Raw genomic sequence first — 15,716 nt, 5'->3', positions numbered from 1 at the left:
ATGCAGGCTCATCTGTAATTAAATACAGTGCCTTTATTAAAAGTAAAAAAAAAAAAAAAGAAAAAGAGGAAGAAAGAGAGAGAGAGAAGTGCTTTTTAAAAGAAGTTAATAACTTAATGACATTGATTTCTGAAAAGTACTGAGTTGTATCTTATCATACTGAAAATAAGAAAGTAAATTAAAAGCCTACCATGAACTCAAGAATTATGTGGACACAATCCCTGTTACTTTAAAGTGAGATATAAATCCAGAGATTTCTCATGCCATCATTTTGTAAATAATTACAGTTCTGCTGAATCTGTTGTATAAAGTTTACATGGGAGGTTCAGTGCACCCTCGCTCTTGTTTAGAACATTCGGAACCACCAGAGAGATGTTGACATATGGCTGCACTGTTTTAGTGCAAGAGACATCTACTACATGGGAGCATAATAAACAGGAGCATAAAGACAGGTTTGTGCAAGCAGTTTGAATTGACCTCTTTGGCAGCTGAAATCCATCTTGAGTACATGGTGCTGATGTGGACAGATATGTAAACCTCGTCTTGTTACCACAACTACTAGTTTTACAAATATACTCCAGTGCTCAAAATGTATATCATTCTAAGGAAAGTGATTTTAAATGGAAGAGGGGATGCAACAGCAACAATTCATAATAAGACACAGCAGAAACCATCTATTAAGTTTGTGGCAATACCCCTATTGACAATTAAAAAGTTAAATAAATATGTCTTAAACCACTCAGATTTCTTATGACAATTTCAGAGAGATGGCTTATTTCATCTGTTCTTTCCCTAGCAAAATATTTGACCAAATGGTACAGTATTCTAATTTTGGTATTTAAAAAGAACAATCTGCTCTCCTTTCAATGAGACGTTCTTATATCAGCATTTTCAAAATTGCAGGAATATTTGCATAAATACCTTTTACAATCTCAGAATCTGGTCTGCAGCAGTATTCTTAGAAACAGAATGAATCCAGTTTTATTGCATTTTTGAAGAACATTTTTTTTTAAACTTAATGCTTTCTACCATTGGACAAGTATCTAACATAACCAAATTTAGTCTTGTTTGAATGATCCTATTTCACCATTGCATACCAAGGTATGAGTGTCTGGATAGCTCTAGTAGCATTTGTATTCAAGAATATGAAATAATCCCTCATTGTGGTAATATATTTAAAAGATAATGAAAGAACACACCTATATTTTGTGAATATACCTACCTGTAATATTGTGGATAGCATGCTTGTAACAGTTTGCCTAAATGCATCAACTCATCAGTTAGTAAAATCCCGAGATCAACAAGATTAAAATGAAAAAATAATTCTTATTGTTGTAATGCTAACAGGTTGTGAAAATGCAGAGGAAAGTAGCAAAAGAGTAATTGAGCAACGTAATAGTGAAGCTGGTTAGCATGAGATAGTACTTATCTTGGATAGCATGGAATAGGTATCTTTAAAACAGGGTAGCTGGTACTGTCTTCTCATAACCGCACCCCTTGCTTGACCGTTGGGTTTTTATAAAACCTTGTCTGGAAAGAGAGGCTGTGTTTTACATGCATGTGCTTGTGCATGTTGCAAAATAGTGATGAGAGAGTGGTTCAGAGTACCTTTAATTTGATGTACACCTAGTTACACTTAATACAGAATTGCATGCTTAGCAACATTCTTATATTGAAGTGTTGCAGAATCTGCTGATTTTCATATTATCTTGTAAAAAATATGCACTCAATCTCTCATTTAAAAATACAGAAAACATGAACCTTTAGTGACTGACTTACTCAATTCATGCGACATGTAGTGCACTCTTTCGTATTTCTTAAGTCTAATTAGTAATACTACGGTTTTGTCTAGAAATTGTGGCATGAAAAGGGAAAGCTATCTAATATCACAAATTCAATCTGGATATTTGAGAATGGCATAATTTTTTTAAATCAAAGTAATCACAGGATGTTTGAGGTTGGAAGGAGCCTCTGGAAGGCATCTGGCCCAACCCAAGACTCAAGCAGGGCCACTGTGAGCTAGTTGCCCAGGACTGCGTCTAGATGGCATTTGAGTATCTCCAAGGAGGGAGACTCCACACCTGTGCCTGTGCTTGGTTACCCTCACAGTAAAACTGTGTTTCCTGATGTTCAGAGGGAACCTCTTGCATTTCAGACATGGTTGTGTCACTGGGCGCTACTGTAAAAGCTCAATCTTCTTTGCACCCTCCCACCAGGTATTTGTATACATTGACCAGACACACCCTATCACCCCCTGAGCCTTCTCTTCTCTAAGCTACACAGCCTCATCTTCCTCGGTCTTTAGTGATATGGGAGATGTGCTCGTATATTTTACAGACTGTATTGTTTGGCTTGTACTGCATGAAGATGTGAGTTTTAATGCAGACATGCTGTTCATGACATTTGATCAGTAAGGATGGAAGACCCCATACTTACGAAGGAAAACTTCTGTCTCCTAGAATTTGTGTGGTTGTGTTTCACTGCTGATGGTACTCATTGGTGCATAAGAACCAAATGAAGGGTAAGTTGTCAGATACTGTTCTTCCATTTAAACATTCTAAATCTGAAGTTCATTTGCAAAGGCAGAAATAAGGGTATAAAATGGGATTCAGTGTGATTGTTCTGGTAGGTGTGTGCTGTAACCTTTGCTATCTCAAACATTTGTCTAATTTCTCATCAGTACATCTGAGGACAGAGGCCTGGTACTGTGTTGCTGGTAACCCAGATTATTAAGGATTAAACTGTTTCTCCATCTCTTTGTAGAACAGCAAAAATACATGATAATTTCTTTATTTTGGGAATGGCAGAGCTAAACTCAATTGAAAGCTTTGGTTGAGCTATGCTCACTCTTTCTTTAGTATGGCACTCAGGCAAAGGGGGAACATGAGGGGGAAAATTTGGCCTTTTCTCTCTCACCTGAACCTTTCAGGTTCCTTCTGCTTGCCTTGAAAAGCCTTTCTTCCTTTCCCTTACACATATTGCGTTACCCTGTCCTGGGCTTATGCCAGATTGTGGGGAGTGTGTACCCATGCCAGGTTCTGGAGAGAGAATTTAGCCTTACAATGTTTGCATTGTGTTTGCTTGTTACAAGTTTGAAAGTAACCAAATTTGTATCTGTAGCTATCCTTGTATCGCACAGGCCATTTAAATGTTTTATGCTGCTAATATTCATATACATTTGTACAAAATAGGTACATTTATATGTTTTTCATTTTAAAATTACCGAAGTGGCGTCCTTAGTTCTTGCTGCTGGTGAAGTTTGATATTGTTGTCCTCACTTGAGCAAATCTCCCAGTGAGATCAACACCAGTTTTGCCTGAGGAAAAGGTTAAAGCTTTGACTTATAATGGCCAGAAAGGAGTTGTGCTTCACTCAGCTTCTTTTGGTAACTGTATCAGTTTGAAATCTCAAGCATTAGAGATCTTCTGAGCACTCCAGTTTCAGAAAAGATGCTCTATATAACGTGGCTAAGAATATCTTATATTTTTACTTGTGTGGAAAATATGTGCATGAAGATGTTAAAAGCAAGCTGTTCCACTGGAATAAGTGAAATCCTAAATTTTACACAGTTGTACATTTTTGCACTGAGGGATTTTTATTTATTGTTATTCTGGTTAAAGTGGTACTTAATCCATCAGTAAGAATTCCATGATAAAATTCAGGTTGTGCCTTGGGTGACCTCTCAGAAACTGTATATCTTATTGCTAGGAATCTTTTGAGACTTGGGATTTGATTTTTCTCCTACACATATATGGGATGTCTTTGGCAAAGGTCACACAAGTTTTAACCCACAATATTAAGTCACAAATGAAATGGGTTTAAGTGGTCTTGCTCTACTCCCTTGTGAGTGCTTGCTCACATCTCAAAACCACCATATAATTTGTCACAATTCAACATGATTATCTGTCTTTGCTCAAGAGAACCGTAATAGCTAAAGAGTAAGTTATATTGCAGGTAAGGATATAGGATTACTGGTAGAGCTGATTGAAAGAGCTTTCAAAATTCTGGTCTAAGCCTATGTGACCCTAGCTGGTGCTTACTTTCTTTTATTTCTTCCTTTTTGGTTCCGTTGCCCTTTGGGCTTTTGGGGTTTGTTTTTACATTATTCCTTTCGGGTGTGCTTTTTTGTTGTGCTAAAAAATATCCTAGATTGCACCAAAAATGCCAACACAAAATAGGATAGCAAACAAAGGTTCAGCTGACAGGGCATAAATAGACCCAGCAATCTTTGATTCAGCTGTTCTCCCTGCTCAGAAAAGTTTTTCAGCATGTAGACAGCGAAGCATGTAAATGTTATTTTCTAAATACTGCATGTCCAAATGATCTAGACAGGATCATGGACTAGAACATAGTTTGAAAAGCCACCCTCCCACACACTCCCCCCGCCCGCCCCATCTGGGTTTTTGAGAAACAGGGCATGTTCCAGTTGCCAATCAAGCTGTTATGTAAAGTCTCTCTAAAGTTCAGTGCACTTTTTAAAATATTTCGGGGTTTGGTGCATTTTAAAGACCTGCTTCTTAGCATAATGAGCCGTGCATATCTTCTTCATGTTCATTAGCTGCATGCTAATGGCTATGTTTGAAATTCCTTCTTATCTTGTTTCCTGATTGATGGGAACTTGAACCAGCCTCTGGACTTCCAGACCTTGCTCAGTTACTGTCATTCTCCTTGGCAGAATAAATCATTTCATGTGAAAAATATTATGCACTATTTGCTGCCTTGTTCAGTCCTTTACTATGTATTATCTACCGACAGCTATCTTGTTTTCTGTGGGTATCTGATGAGGTCCTATATTGTATGACAGCCTCTATTATTTATCAGACTGCCAGGATTTTTTACCTTCTGCTGTTGCAGCATAGGACAAAAGAATTGCAATCCTCTCTTTTTATTTTTCTCTGCTTTTCTTCTTCACTGTAGCAGCTTGGGTTAAAAGACAAACAGACAAACAAATCTCTGTGGACTTCAAAGAGATCAAATTAAAAAAAAGCAAATAATTTCTTAAAGCTAGGCTGTTTTGCTGTATTTCTCTCGTGTTTTTCTTTTCTTTCTTTTTTTTTTTTCTTTTAATTCTGAAAAGAAATAGCAAGCTGTAGGCACTGCCTGTGGCTTGCTAGCCTTGCTTCTTGTGTGGTCTGTGCAGACTTTATGATTTATTCAGCTAATGGGAAAGGAGCATGACCCCCAGTGGCCACAGAAAGAGAGCTGCATGTGGGTTTAATGCTTTCACCACAAAAATGTCTGCTATGACTAAGCTGTGTGGCTGAAGTCACTGTCTGAATGGTGCTAAAAAGGAACTTAGGCATTAAGTGTGCACTATTTACTATAGATTGGCTCTTGGGATTAGGCCAAGGGTTTCTTACTCAGTTTCAAAGAATAGCATGGAAGCTGCTAGGAAAATTAGAGCTGTGCAATTTATTTTTACCAGTCTCCCCAGTGAGTGACCCAGTGAAGGATTTGCCTCATAACACTTTTTTTCTTCAGTTACTGAAGAGCAATTCAAAATGTACTGGTTTGTTCGTGAGTTTTATGGGGCTTATTGTTTACATTTTCCCATCTCCTACTTTTCTTCATGTTAACGTGACTTTCTAATACTGTTTTTCTTTATATATTGCTTAGAACCATAAAGGAAAACAGATTTGGACAACATTTAAGCATCATTGCTTGAGACTGGTTGCACTACTGCCTCTGATTTAAAGGATGAAACTGTGGGCTAGATTAGGAATCTGCCTCTGTCCTTACTCAAGAGAATGACAAGCCCACATATTTTTTATTGGAAAGAAATTGCAATTAGTCTAGTTTATTCTGGCAACAGTGCCTCTAATTTTACTTTATTTTTCTCACTTTTAAGGGCAGGTTAAAGTACTTGTGCCTGTTTGCATACTGATGGGTAGCTGTGTCTTCACATAGATATATTAAAAACAAAACCACCACCGCCACCATCTATACTGAAAGAAAAAATAAGGCGTTTTGCAGTATTTAGAAAGCATGTAGAAATTCTCTGTTCCCAGCACTAAGAGCTTTTCCCATGCTACGTATGACATTTTGGAAAATGTGAAATAATAAAGTATTACAGATTTTATGTAAATAACAATACCTTGTGTTAGTTTCTAGCCAAAATTTTAAAATCTGGATGGTAAATGTCAGGATCCTAAATTATATTTCTGCATACAGGCATCATAAATGCTGAGAACACACAAAACAAAAGTAACTGAAGAGTGCTGCAAGTTTTGCAATTTTGAAATTTAGGCAATTTTTATCTATAAACATAATTGGTAAAAAAAATCATGCGACATTTATATCTACAGAAAGTCAGATTTGGGTATTAAATGAAAGATGTTACATAAGTGGGCAAATAGTGGTGAATTATTTGATGAAAAATACTTAGTTGAAAAAGTCCAAGTATATTATCTTTACATTTATTAAAAGAGTATATTTCAGTTTTGCATTTTGAAACATTCTTTTGTACGTGTAGTACTTCTTTTGTTTTAAGGAATTCCCGAACATGGCTTCTATCTTGTCAAATTAAACCCCTGAAATAAGTTGTTAATTTGAAACAGGGTTTTTTTTTTTAAATCCTTTTTCCTTTTGGACTGGAACAGAAAGAAGTTACTCATACAGTTCTCTTTCATGATCTTAAGGCACAGAGGTTTGAAATTTTTGCTTGACTCTGGTTCGGAGTTTATCTTTCCTGTCCAACTTTCTGGGATGTCTAAAGTGAAGCTGGAAAACTCGAGGTGGAAAACTTCCTGCTGTTCTTAGTTTATTCCCAATTCTTGCACAACCAGAAAGAAAAAACGTGAAGAAATCAGCAGTGACGCTGTTATCTAAGCACAGAAATTTGTGACAATGCAGTGAGGGGTTCTGTAGTAGAGGATTAGGCCTGCTTTTAACCTCATAAATGTTTGTATTTCTTGTTTAGAGGAGGGCTCTGACTTCATGCTGCCCTGTAACCCAAAACTGGAATGATGTGGTGATTGTACCAGCAGAGAATTTGAAAAGTCATTGTTTTGGGTTATACAGAGCATTTTTCCGTGATGCTATGCTTTGTGGAGAAGCTCCCCTCTTCAGGCTGTGGGGGATGGTAAAGGGAACTGTACAAGAGGAATGGGAACAATAATACTAAAAATCTACTTACCTACAGCATGCAAGCTGGTGTGTGTGGTGTGTGTGCAGCACAGATGCCTTGTCAGCAAGAGGCATGGGAGAGGACAGCTGTATGTGTCTGGCACGCAGGTGTTTCAGCTGGTATTCACACTGTCTACTGGCAAACAGATTTCTTTTTTCTGGTGGCGGAGGAAGAGACAGTGGGAGGTAAAGAAAGAAGAAGGATCACCCACAGACATTTCCCAGAATGGAAGAGGAGAAAAGCAACACATCAGCTCAACCCCTGTTTACACATATAACTGGCTCAGCTTTCCTTTGCAAGTATAAATCAAATGGTACCGACTTGGGATGTTTTTCTCTCTCCTGTGAAGACAGCCTCTTCGTTTTTTGACTTATGAGTATTGTGTTAGTACCTCAGGAGTTCTACGTTGCAAGCTGTAAACTTGACTCTGGGCTTTCTGGGCTGAAAACCTCACCTTTCTCTTCAGTAGGTTTCTTTTTCCCTGTGAAGTCACATAGTGACTTGTGTCACTACCAACTGCTTTGGTGACATAAAGCGGCCATAAATTCAGTAGTTTTAGATCCTTCCCTCAGAACATCTTTTCCAAAGATAATATTTGCCAGATATCATAACAGCATCTGCATTCTGTGTCTAAAATGTGAAGGGCGTGGAAAAGTTATTTGAACTTCTGAAATTCTTAGTAGTGATTGACAACTGGTTAAAGCTAGGCCAGCTCTTGGGATATTCACAGCTAAGTCAAGATACAGACCAACACAGAGAAGTTGTAGGCAGTTATGTTCTGTGATCTGCTGGCTTAATTTCACTGTTTTGTGCAATTCAGGCTTTTGATAATGAGATCCTAGTATAAATTGCTGGGTTTGCCCTTAGCCACTTAAATATTACAGTTAAAAGCTGGTTTTCCTTGCTTTTTTCTTTGTTGTTTTCTCCTCATTTAAATGTAGCAGTCGGGAATCAGGATTTTCAACTATATTGGACACATGCCATTTAGTCCTACATCTGTTTTCTGACAGTAGCTGGTTTCAGATGCCTTAAAAGGGAGTATATAGCAATGTAAATTATTATTACTGGTATTTTATTTGCTATAGTAGCGTATTACTACCAGATGCCACTTGGGGGTTGAATCTGTCCTCATTTGGGATATACATTACACTGAAATCTCATTAAGCATTTTTTAGTTTTATCAAAGCTGCATTGGAACCATCATCCCTAGTGTTTGCTCATGGAGGCTATGGAACTGGGTGTGCATGTTCATCGCATACAGAGTTCACAGGGTAAAACAAAGAGATCTGATCCATTTCATCAGCTACCGGCCCTTTCATGTCACTTCATGTAATCTGGACTCTGGCTTGACTCTAGGTTGGTGGTTCACTGTACTACCTGCCAGCCCTTAGTGCCAATCTGACTAAATGGTCAATTTGCTTTTGCTGTTTATACAATGATAGCTATCACTTACTAAGAATAAAGAAAATTACAACGCGATTCTTCTGTTTGTTCTCCTTTGGTTCCCATTCTGTCAGCATTATTTCCCATACAGCTTGGTTTTGCCCTTGAGTCAAAGGGCAGAGTTTTCTCATGATTCTTTGCTAGCTAGTCATAAGATATGAAAGATTTTGATCTTAGTTTATGGGAACATTGTCTTTGACTTCCATGTCACGAAAACCTAAGCTAAGACGCCTTTGCTTGCTGAAATTTCTGATAGTTTTAGGGTGTTTAGTATGGTTAAATTATCAAAGCCAAAGTCAGGCTCTCGCCTGTTCCTTCATCCTCAAGGCTTACTTTCCTTGTCCAGGGAGCTGCTCTATTAATATTACACAGTAGTTTGTTGAACATGTTTGGTAGGCTATCACTCTTTATAGCACAGAGATTATTGTATGCATCTCCCTGCACCAAACTATTGTTAGTAATATGTAATATATAAGTCAGTGATGCGGTTGTCCTGTTCTAAACAGTTGGGAGTTTTGCCCTTTACCGTTCAACACGCTGAAATGTTTAATCATGTAGACGTTATTGTCTATCATAATTGCTTGAATTTAAGTCTTCAAAAGGGCGAGTGGTTTGGGTTTTATTTTTTTGTTCTGTCATAGAATATTCTTGGGCATGTCACATTCTGGTCCGTATGTGATTTCTTCTCATTGAAATGTGTGTATGAATATTCCCTAAACAGAAGTGATCTGTGCATCTTAATTCCATACTACTTCCCAAATAATTTCAGATCCTCAGATGAAAGTTACTATGAAAACTAATTTCTATGTATTTTTACCTAATTTAAAAGTACTTTTTTAAATACAGACTCCATCATGAGCATTGGCAAATGCAAGGCGCAGACCTGGACACTATAATTTCCACACATAGCTTATTGCTACTTTTTCATTTTACTTTTAAAATGTATTTTCTACTCATTGTGTTAAGTTGCCTTCATCTATGGTTTTGTATGTAGACATCTCCCACATGGCAATGTACCAAATGTATTCTACGGTGGCAGGATGATCACTTCATTTCCCCTATCTGTCCTTTCAAAACTCTATTCTGCAATACACAAGAGTAAAACTCAGTCTGTGAAAAGTAGAATAGAAATAGTCATGCGAAAAAATGTTGCAAGAATTCACCTTGAAGCTACTCTAGATCTTACTAAGAAAACCACAGTTGGGATGGATGTTCGAAGCTCAGAACATTCTCTGTTGAATATCTTTCTAATCAATAGCATCTTTCTTTGCCAAAAATATTTACAAGAAATTGCATTATGCCTACATATTCGCGGATTCACCTATTTGTCTTCAACTCTGTATCTCAACTCATTGTCTTACCTTTCCTCATGTATCTGTTGTTGACATTTTACCTCATCTAACTGCCTCACTGCTGGTTGACACAGAAAAAGGAGATGCTCTTGGCGTCTTCCTTTCATTTCTGTCCAGGGGTTCATTCTGCCTTACATTAGGTTTAGCACATCGTGCCACTGCTAGGGCAAATATTAATTTGTTGATGGGAGAAGAAATTAGTTTTCCATTGGAGCAGCTCACTGAATTGATTTAGCCAGAGGCCTCAGGATCTTTTCTTCCAAATGGATGTGAGGGGAGGGAGTGTTCAGCTCATGGGCTGATTGATAGGGGGAGCAGGATTTTCCCTGTTGGCAGGCACCTGCAGCTAGACCAGATTATGTATAATGTCAACCCACATTCTTAAACAACACGCAGTGTTTCTGATCTAGTGAGACCCGAGTGTTTGATGTGCTTAGTGGAGATCTGACTTTTCAAACAGGTCTGGCAGCAAGTACTAAAAAGCAGGTGTCCTCCAGATTGGTGTATGACTTGCATAGCCAAGAGAATTCTTCACAGAAGAGAAGCTACTAAAAAAAAGTTCATAAAACAAATAAGACACCATTAGTTTAAATGGGCAAAAGTTCACAAAGGAAAGGACCTGGCAACTGACACCATTATTATTTTTGGCTGAAAAGACATTTGAACTCTTTGGCAGCAACAAACATCAAGTCTTGGATTTGAACAGGTGAAATTTATTATAACATTTACACACAAGTAGTCAGAGAAAATCATTGTGGGTGTTCAAGTGATGAGAACTATCTGCAGCAATAGTTAAAGAAGAGACTCAGAGTATATAAAGCAGTCATTGCTAGAAAGTACAGACAAGAACTGAGGTTTTCCTAAGAATATGCACACAGAAAATCAGTGGGAGATGTGTGCTTTCTTTTCTCATTTGAACAGCCTCCAGTCAAACTCCCTGAAAGGATGCTACTGGAGAAACGTGATCTTTCTCAGATCTTCTTAATGCAGACCTGTTCAAAGCACAGGGAAGTCACGTATTTCAGGGCCTTAAGGAAGGTAGAAGAGAACATCTAACCCAAAAGCAAAGATTTTAAGGAAGCGAAAGATCGGTTTTGTGATTAATAAATGTGAAACTTGGCTTTACAGCATTGATGGTGAAGTGACATTAAAATGACATTTACTCCATCTAAAAACTTTAGAAAAAAAATGGTATGCTTTTTAAGAGCAGGGTTTCACCTATTTTAATTTGTTGAAAAGCATTCTTTTGCTATGTTGTAGTGAAATGTGTCATGCATAAACCATGGTTCTGCTCATCATTTCTTCAAAATGAAATGTATCAAATCCATTTCTAGATACAGAATTATATGCACTTCACTTTATGTGTTATCTAATAAATATGTTCTTCACTCAATAAGGATATTTTAAAATTAATGGGTATGATAATAGAAATTCATATATTGCATGTAATAACATATTACACAAAATGTATTATACTTCAGCTGGGCAGAACTTACTATTTCTGTTCTCAAAAAAATACAGTGGGCAGCTGTTTTTAACAAGTATTCTCTGTTGAAATGTATACTGATAAGGATTCCTGTCTTGTTTTCCTCCTGCCCTAGGGCATCACTAGAGATAAAAGATTTTAGCTGAATGGGCCATCTCCTGTTGAAATTCTTAAATAAATACAGAAAGGAATTGCATATATATGCGGGTGCCTAGGTACTCATATTTGTGTGTGCTTAATAAACAGTCACTCACAGTTTGTAATTTTTTATTTTTATTTTTTTTTTAGTGGAATAAAGATAGTGATTTATGATCTGCTTTTGAAATAGTGGTAGGATTGTGGGGTTTTTTGTTTGGGAGGATTTGGGTTGTTCGTTGTTCTGTAGGTGGTGGTTTTTTCACTGTAGGGGTGCTGAAACACTGGCAGAAGTTGCACAGAGAGGTTGTGGAATCTCTGTCCTTGGAGATACTCGAAACTGAACTAGACAAGGCCCTGGGCAACCTGTTCTAGGTGACCCTGCTTGAGTAGGGGATCCTCCACAGATCACTTCCATCCTCAGGAATTCTGTGGCTTTTACCTGGAGACCTGTCTGTATTTTTCCTAGCTGGGTGTACAGACAGAGAGAAAAATACATCAAGCAAAGTAAGGTTTTATATAGAGTTTAGAAATTGAAAAATGGCAGAAAGAAACAAAAGTCAGCAATGTGCATCCTACTAAGCTGACAGTTGATACAGGAGCAGTGAGATCCTGGAAGGGCAAAAGCACACACTGGCAGACTGGCCTTTCCAGCATAGGTAAGGTTTGAAAACAATTAATAATGAAGAAAACATTCAGTAATAATATCTTTGGTTAGTTTTTTATTTCATTTTCTCTGTATTTTAATATTTTTCAAGTACATTTCTTTCAACAACGTCCATTTTTTTCCTTTTTACTGGAGAGTTTTATTTTTCTTAAAACCTGGAAATGTTACTGTACATGGATTACTGATGTTTCCAAAGCTGTTGACAGTCTGTGAAATACACAGATCCGTTCAGTGAGTCATAAAGCGCAGTCAGCTGTATCTTTTGCTTGTTCATAGGTGAGATTTCATATGTACTGGCTTTGTAGACTTTGAAAGCTGGCCAGGACCATTGACCAAAACCAATCTGAATATTGCTGCTAAAATCTAAAACTAAAGCAACACTGACAAATATTTTATTACCTAAAATGTATTTTCTGCTGCAGGAAGGTGAAATTGCACTGTCAGGAAAGCCCTTTCACTAGTGTATGGTGAGATCTGTAATGGATAGAAAGGATTTAGTTGGAATCGTCTTTAAAAATGGGTGTTTTCTTTGATGGTAGAGTAGGAGTCTTGGTAAGTCAGTTTCAGAAGGTATAAATTTATTCTGCAAGAAGTATATTTTGTCTCTTTGGAGCAAATGGGTGGACTGTATGTTGCTTGTAAATTGAGGGGAACTTAAGTGGTCTCTATATGAACTTCTTAATGTTAACAGTCTCTTTGAAAGGCTACAACAGTTCAGACGACCTCAGGTTTGAAGTTTTGAAGCCTCTTAAATGATTTTGCATGATTTTATCGTAATTGCATATCTCTCCTCCTTTTGTTTGACTTCCAAATTTGCTTGTAAGCATTTTAGACTTTGGAAAAATTATTGAAGATTAAAAGCTAAGTACTTAGAATTATGAACTTCGTTCTGCAGTTGGCAGAGCCCTGTTTCTTTGAACTATTAAATTCCGATAGGCCTTATTCTTACTTGGAGAAGTAACCCCAGTTTTTTAAAAGTTTTGGGCCTCTACTACTTTTTTTAGTAAACCCTGAGCAAGCAAAGTTCTTGAGAGTAGCTGATCTCAGTGGGAGTTAAGCCCTAATCTACACTCCTGGAAAGCAGCTATTTGTGTACCTAGACAAAACTTTAGATCTTATGATATTTTAGATATTATGAGTCTGGTAGACTAGTGTGTTGTAATGAAGAGATAGGTTGGTCTTGCAAGGGAATGAAAGAGGATACTATTGTAAATGAAAATGAAATGGAGCTATTTCTAAGGAAGCCTTTGCTATTCTGTGAAAATGCCGTTTTATAACTGCCTGAATGTCACCTACACATACACTAGTTTCTGGATGCCAAATACTTTTTCAAAATAAAAATGCAGGAGATGGCCAAAGGTTCAAGGTCAAGAGCAAAGTAGAACAGGAGAGGGAGGGCATCATTTTCAAGTGCCTCTTGGTAAAATAACCAGAGAAGACAGTAAGCCATTCATAAGGATTAAGGCTAATGGGTGAAAGTAAATTGTTTTAATTAGGTTTCTGAGTTTTAATCCAAAACAAAACTTGCAAGAGGCATATTGTAGATATCAGCATTTGATCCTACCCTATTAAATACAGTTTCAGCATCTCCAGAAAAAGCAGCAATGGGATCGTCATCATCTCTCACCTCTCATAATATCTGTAGCACTCTTCTTAAATTATCAGCTGCCTTCCTGCCTGGCATGAAACTGCCTTGATCTTGCTTTACAATGGTGGTAATGCTTTTGTTTAGTCTCGTGGTTAGCCATTTAGTAAATATTTTTAAGACCGCATTTAACGAAGATACAGAATGATAGTCCTTACATTTACTGAGACTTTATCAGGTTTCAGAATAGATTCTACTCTTTTCATTGATAATGGCATTACACCTTTACCTGGTTTTGTGCAAGGCATTTTGGAGGCACTGGTTTAAGTTAATGTGTGGTATCTGAAACATATCCCCTGGTATTAGCCACCCTGTTCAATCCAGTTGCCAGATTGCAAGTTCTTTACTCTGCTAGGCATTCAATTATGTATGAGTACAGTTTCATATTAATTTCAATTTCGCAAATATATGGCAGCAGATAACAATGCTCCAATTGAGTTTAGAGACACGCAAAAAGGAGCCATAAACTTTGGAAGAGGAGGCAAAAGAAACACATCATTTTTTAACCACTTTCTGTAGTTGTTCTATGTAGGGTATAGGCAAAGGACAGGATTTTTCTCTCCCTTCTGGTACTGCCAGTGAACTCTTCATGAGTCTAAATGAGAAGATGTGGGTGAGGACAAGGGCATGAATTTAGCACTTTTCCATACCTGGAATTGTCCACTAGCTAAGAAACAACAAAAGTTTTCCTGAAGTGTGCAGTCCTTGAGACTCCAGGAAAAAAAAACAAGGATTTATTCATCTGCTTATCTTCTTTTCCTGTATATCATTATTCAGTGACACTTGGATTAGTTTTGTTTGCTCTCAGTTCTGCCACGTTTAGACCAAACTCCAAATGTGCATGTCCTCAAGTATGATAAAAATTCAGTTGGAAAGCATAAAGTGAGTAGTGAAAGTTCTGAACATTTTCAATACCAGTTTTTAGTGGAAGTGCCATTACTTCTTCCAGAGACAGTGGATGCAAACAAGTGATGGTGAGACTTGTTATCTGAACCCTACATTAATGAATTCCAGGCTTTAACTGTTCTGAGAAATTCTAGAACATTTTTCTGTGAAAACAATAGCCTATGCATCTAAACAGTTTATGTAATTTAACAGCATTTTTAATGGTTTAAGGCCTTTTAATAGAACTCAGTCACTTGTAGTGCATCTCACTGTCTGACATATATCTATTTGGTGGGACATACAGGAGCTAAGTGCCCATTCACTGGACAAGAGAAATATGAAATATCTTTTTAAATTTGAGAGACAGTAATGAAATCGTGTATGTAGACTTCATTGAAATTGTAATTTGAAATTAGGATTCCACAAAATAGAGTGATTTAAAGCCTAGCAAACACACTTTTACTGAAAGTATCCTTTATGACTTATTCCTAAGGATGTTTCTGCAGTTACTGGTTCTTCAAAGAGTTAATCTGTTTACCTCTGTTTCGAAGACAAAAGGAGAACATTTGCTTTTAGAGTGATCTCTTATTTTTTAGCAGTATTCAAGGAAGCTAAGTGAGAGAACACACGACAGTTTTGGACGAGAAGGAGCTAAAGGGAAGCTCCCTTCATTTTGTTACTTTCCCTGCTAGCCTGCACAGCAATTCCAACCTTCTTTTGCCTGGCAGGAAGGAGAAGAGAAGAAAAAAGGCAGTGGGTTCCTCAGCATAACTTCCTCTGTTCCTTGAAGTTGAGCCACTGCTCTAATCTCTGAAAGTTTTTCCTGGCTTGCATTGACTTGCTGCTCAGACAATGAGCACTGTTCGAACCTGTCAGGAGCTGAATTGCTTGGCCTGCCATTGGGTTGTCAGCATGCTGCTGTTTCTTAGACTACTCTGTTTCTGAGATGCAAGGCTGACACAAATCTGTACAAGGGC

This window comes from Lathamus discolor, chromosome 1 (genome assembly GCF_037157495.1).
Source record: "Lathamus discolor isolate bLatDis1 chromosome 1, bLatDis1.hap1, whole genome shotgun sequence".
NCBI classification, from domain to species: domain Eukaryota; kingdom Metazoa; phylum Chordata; class Aves; order Psittaciformes; family Psittacidae; genus Lathamus; species Lathamus discolor.
Note: the sequence above shows the minus strand (reverse complement) of the source record.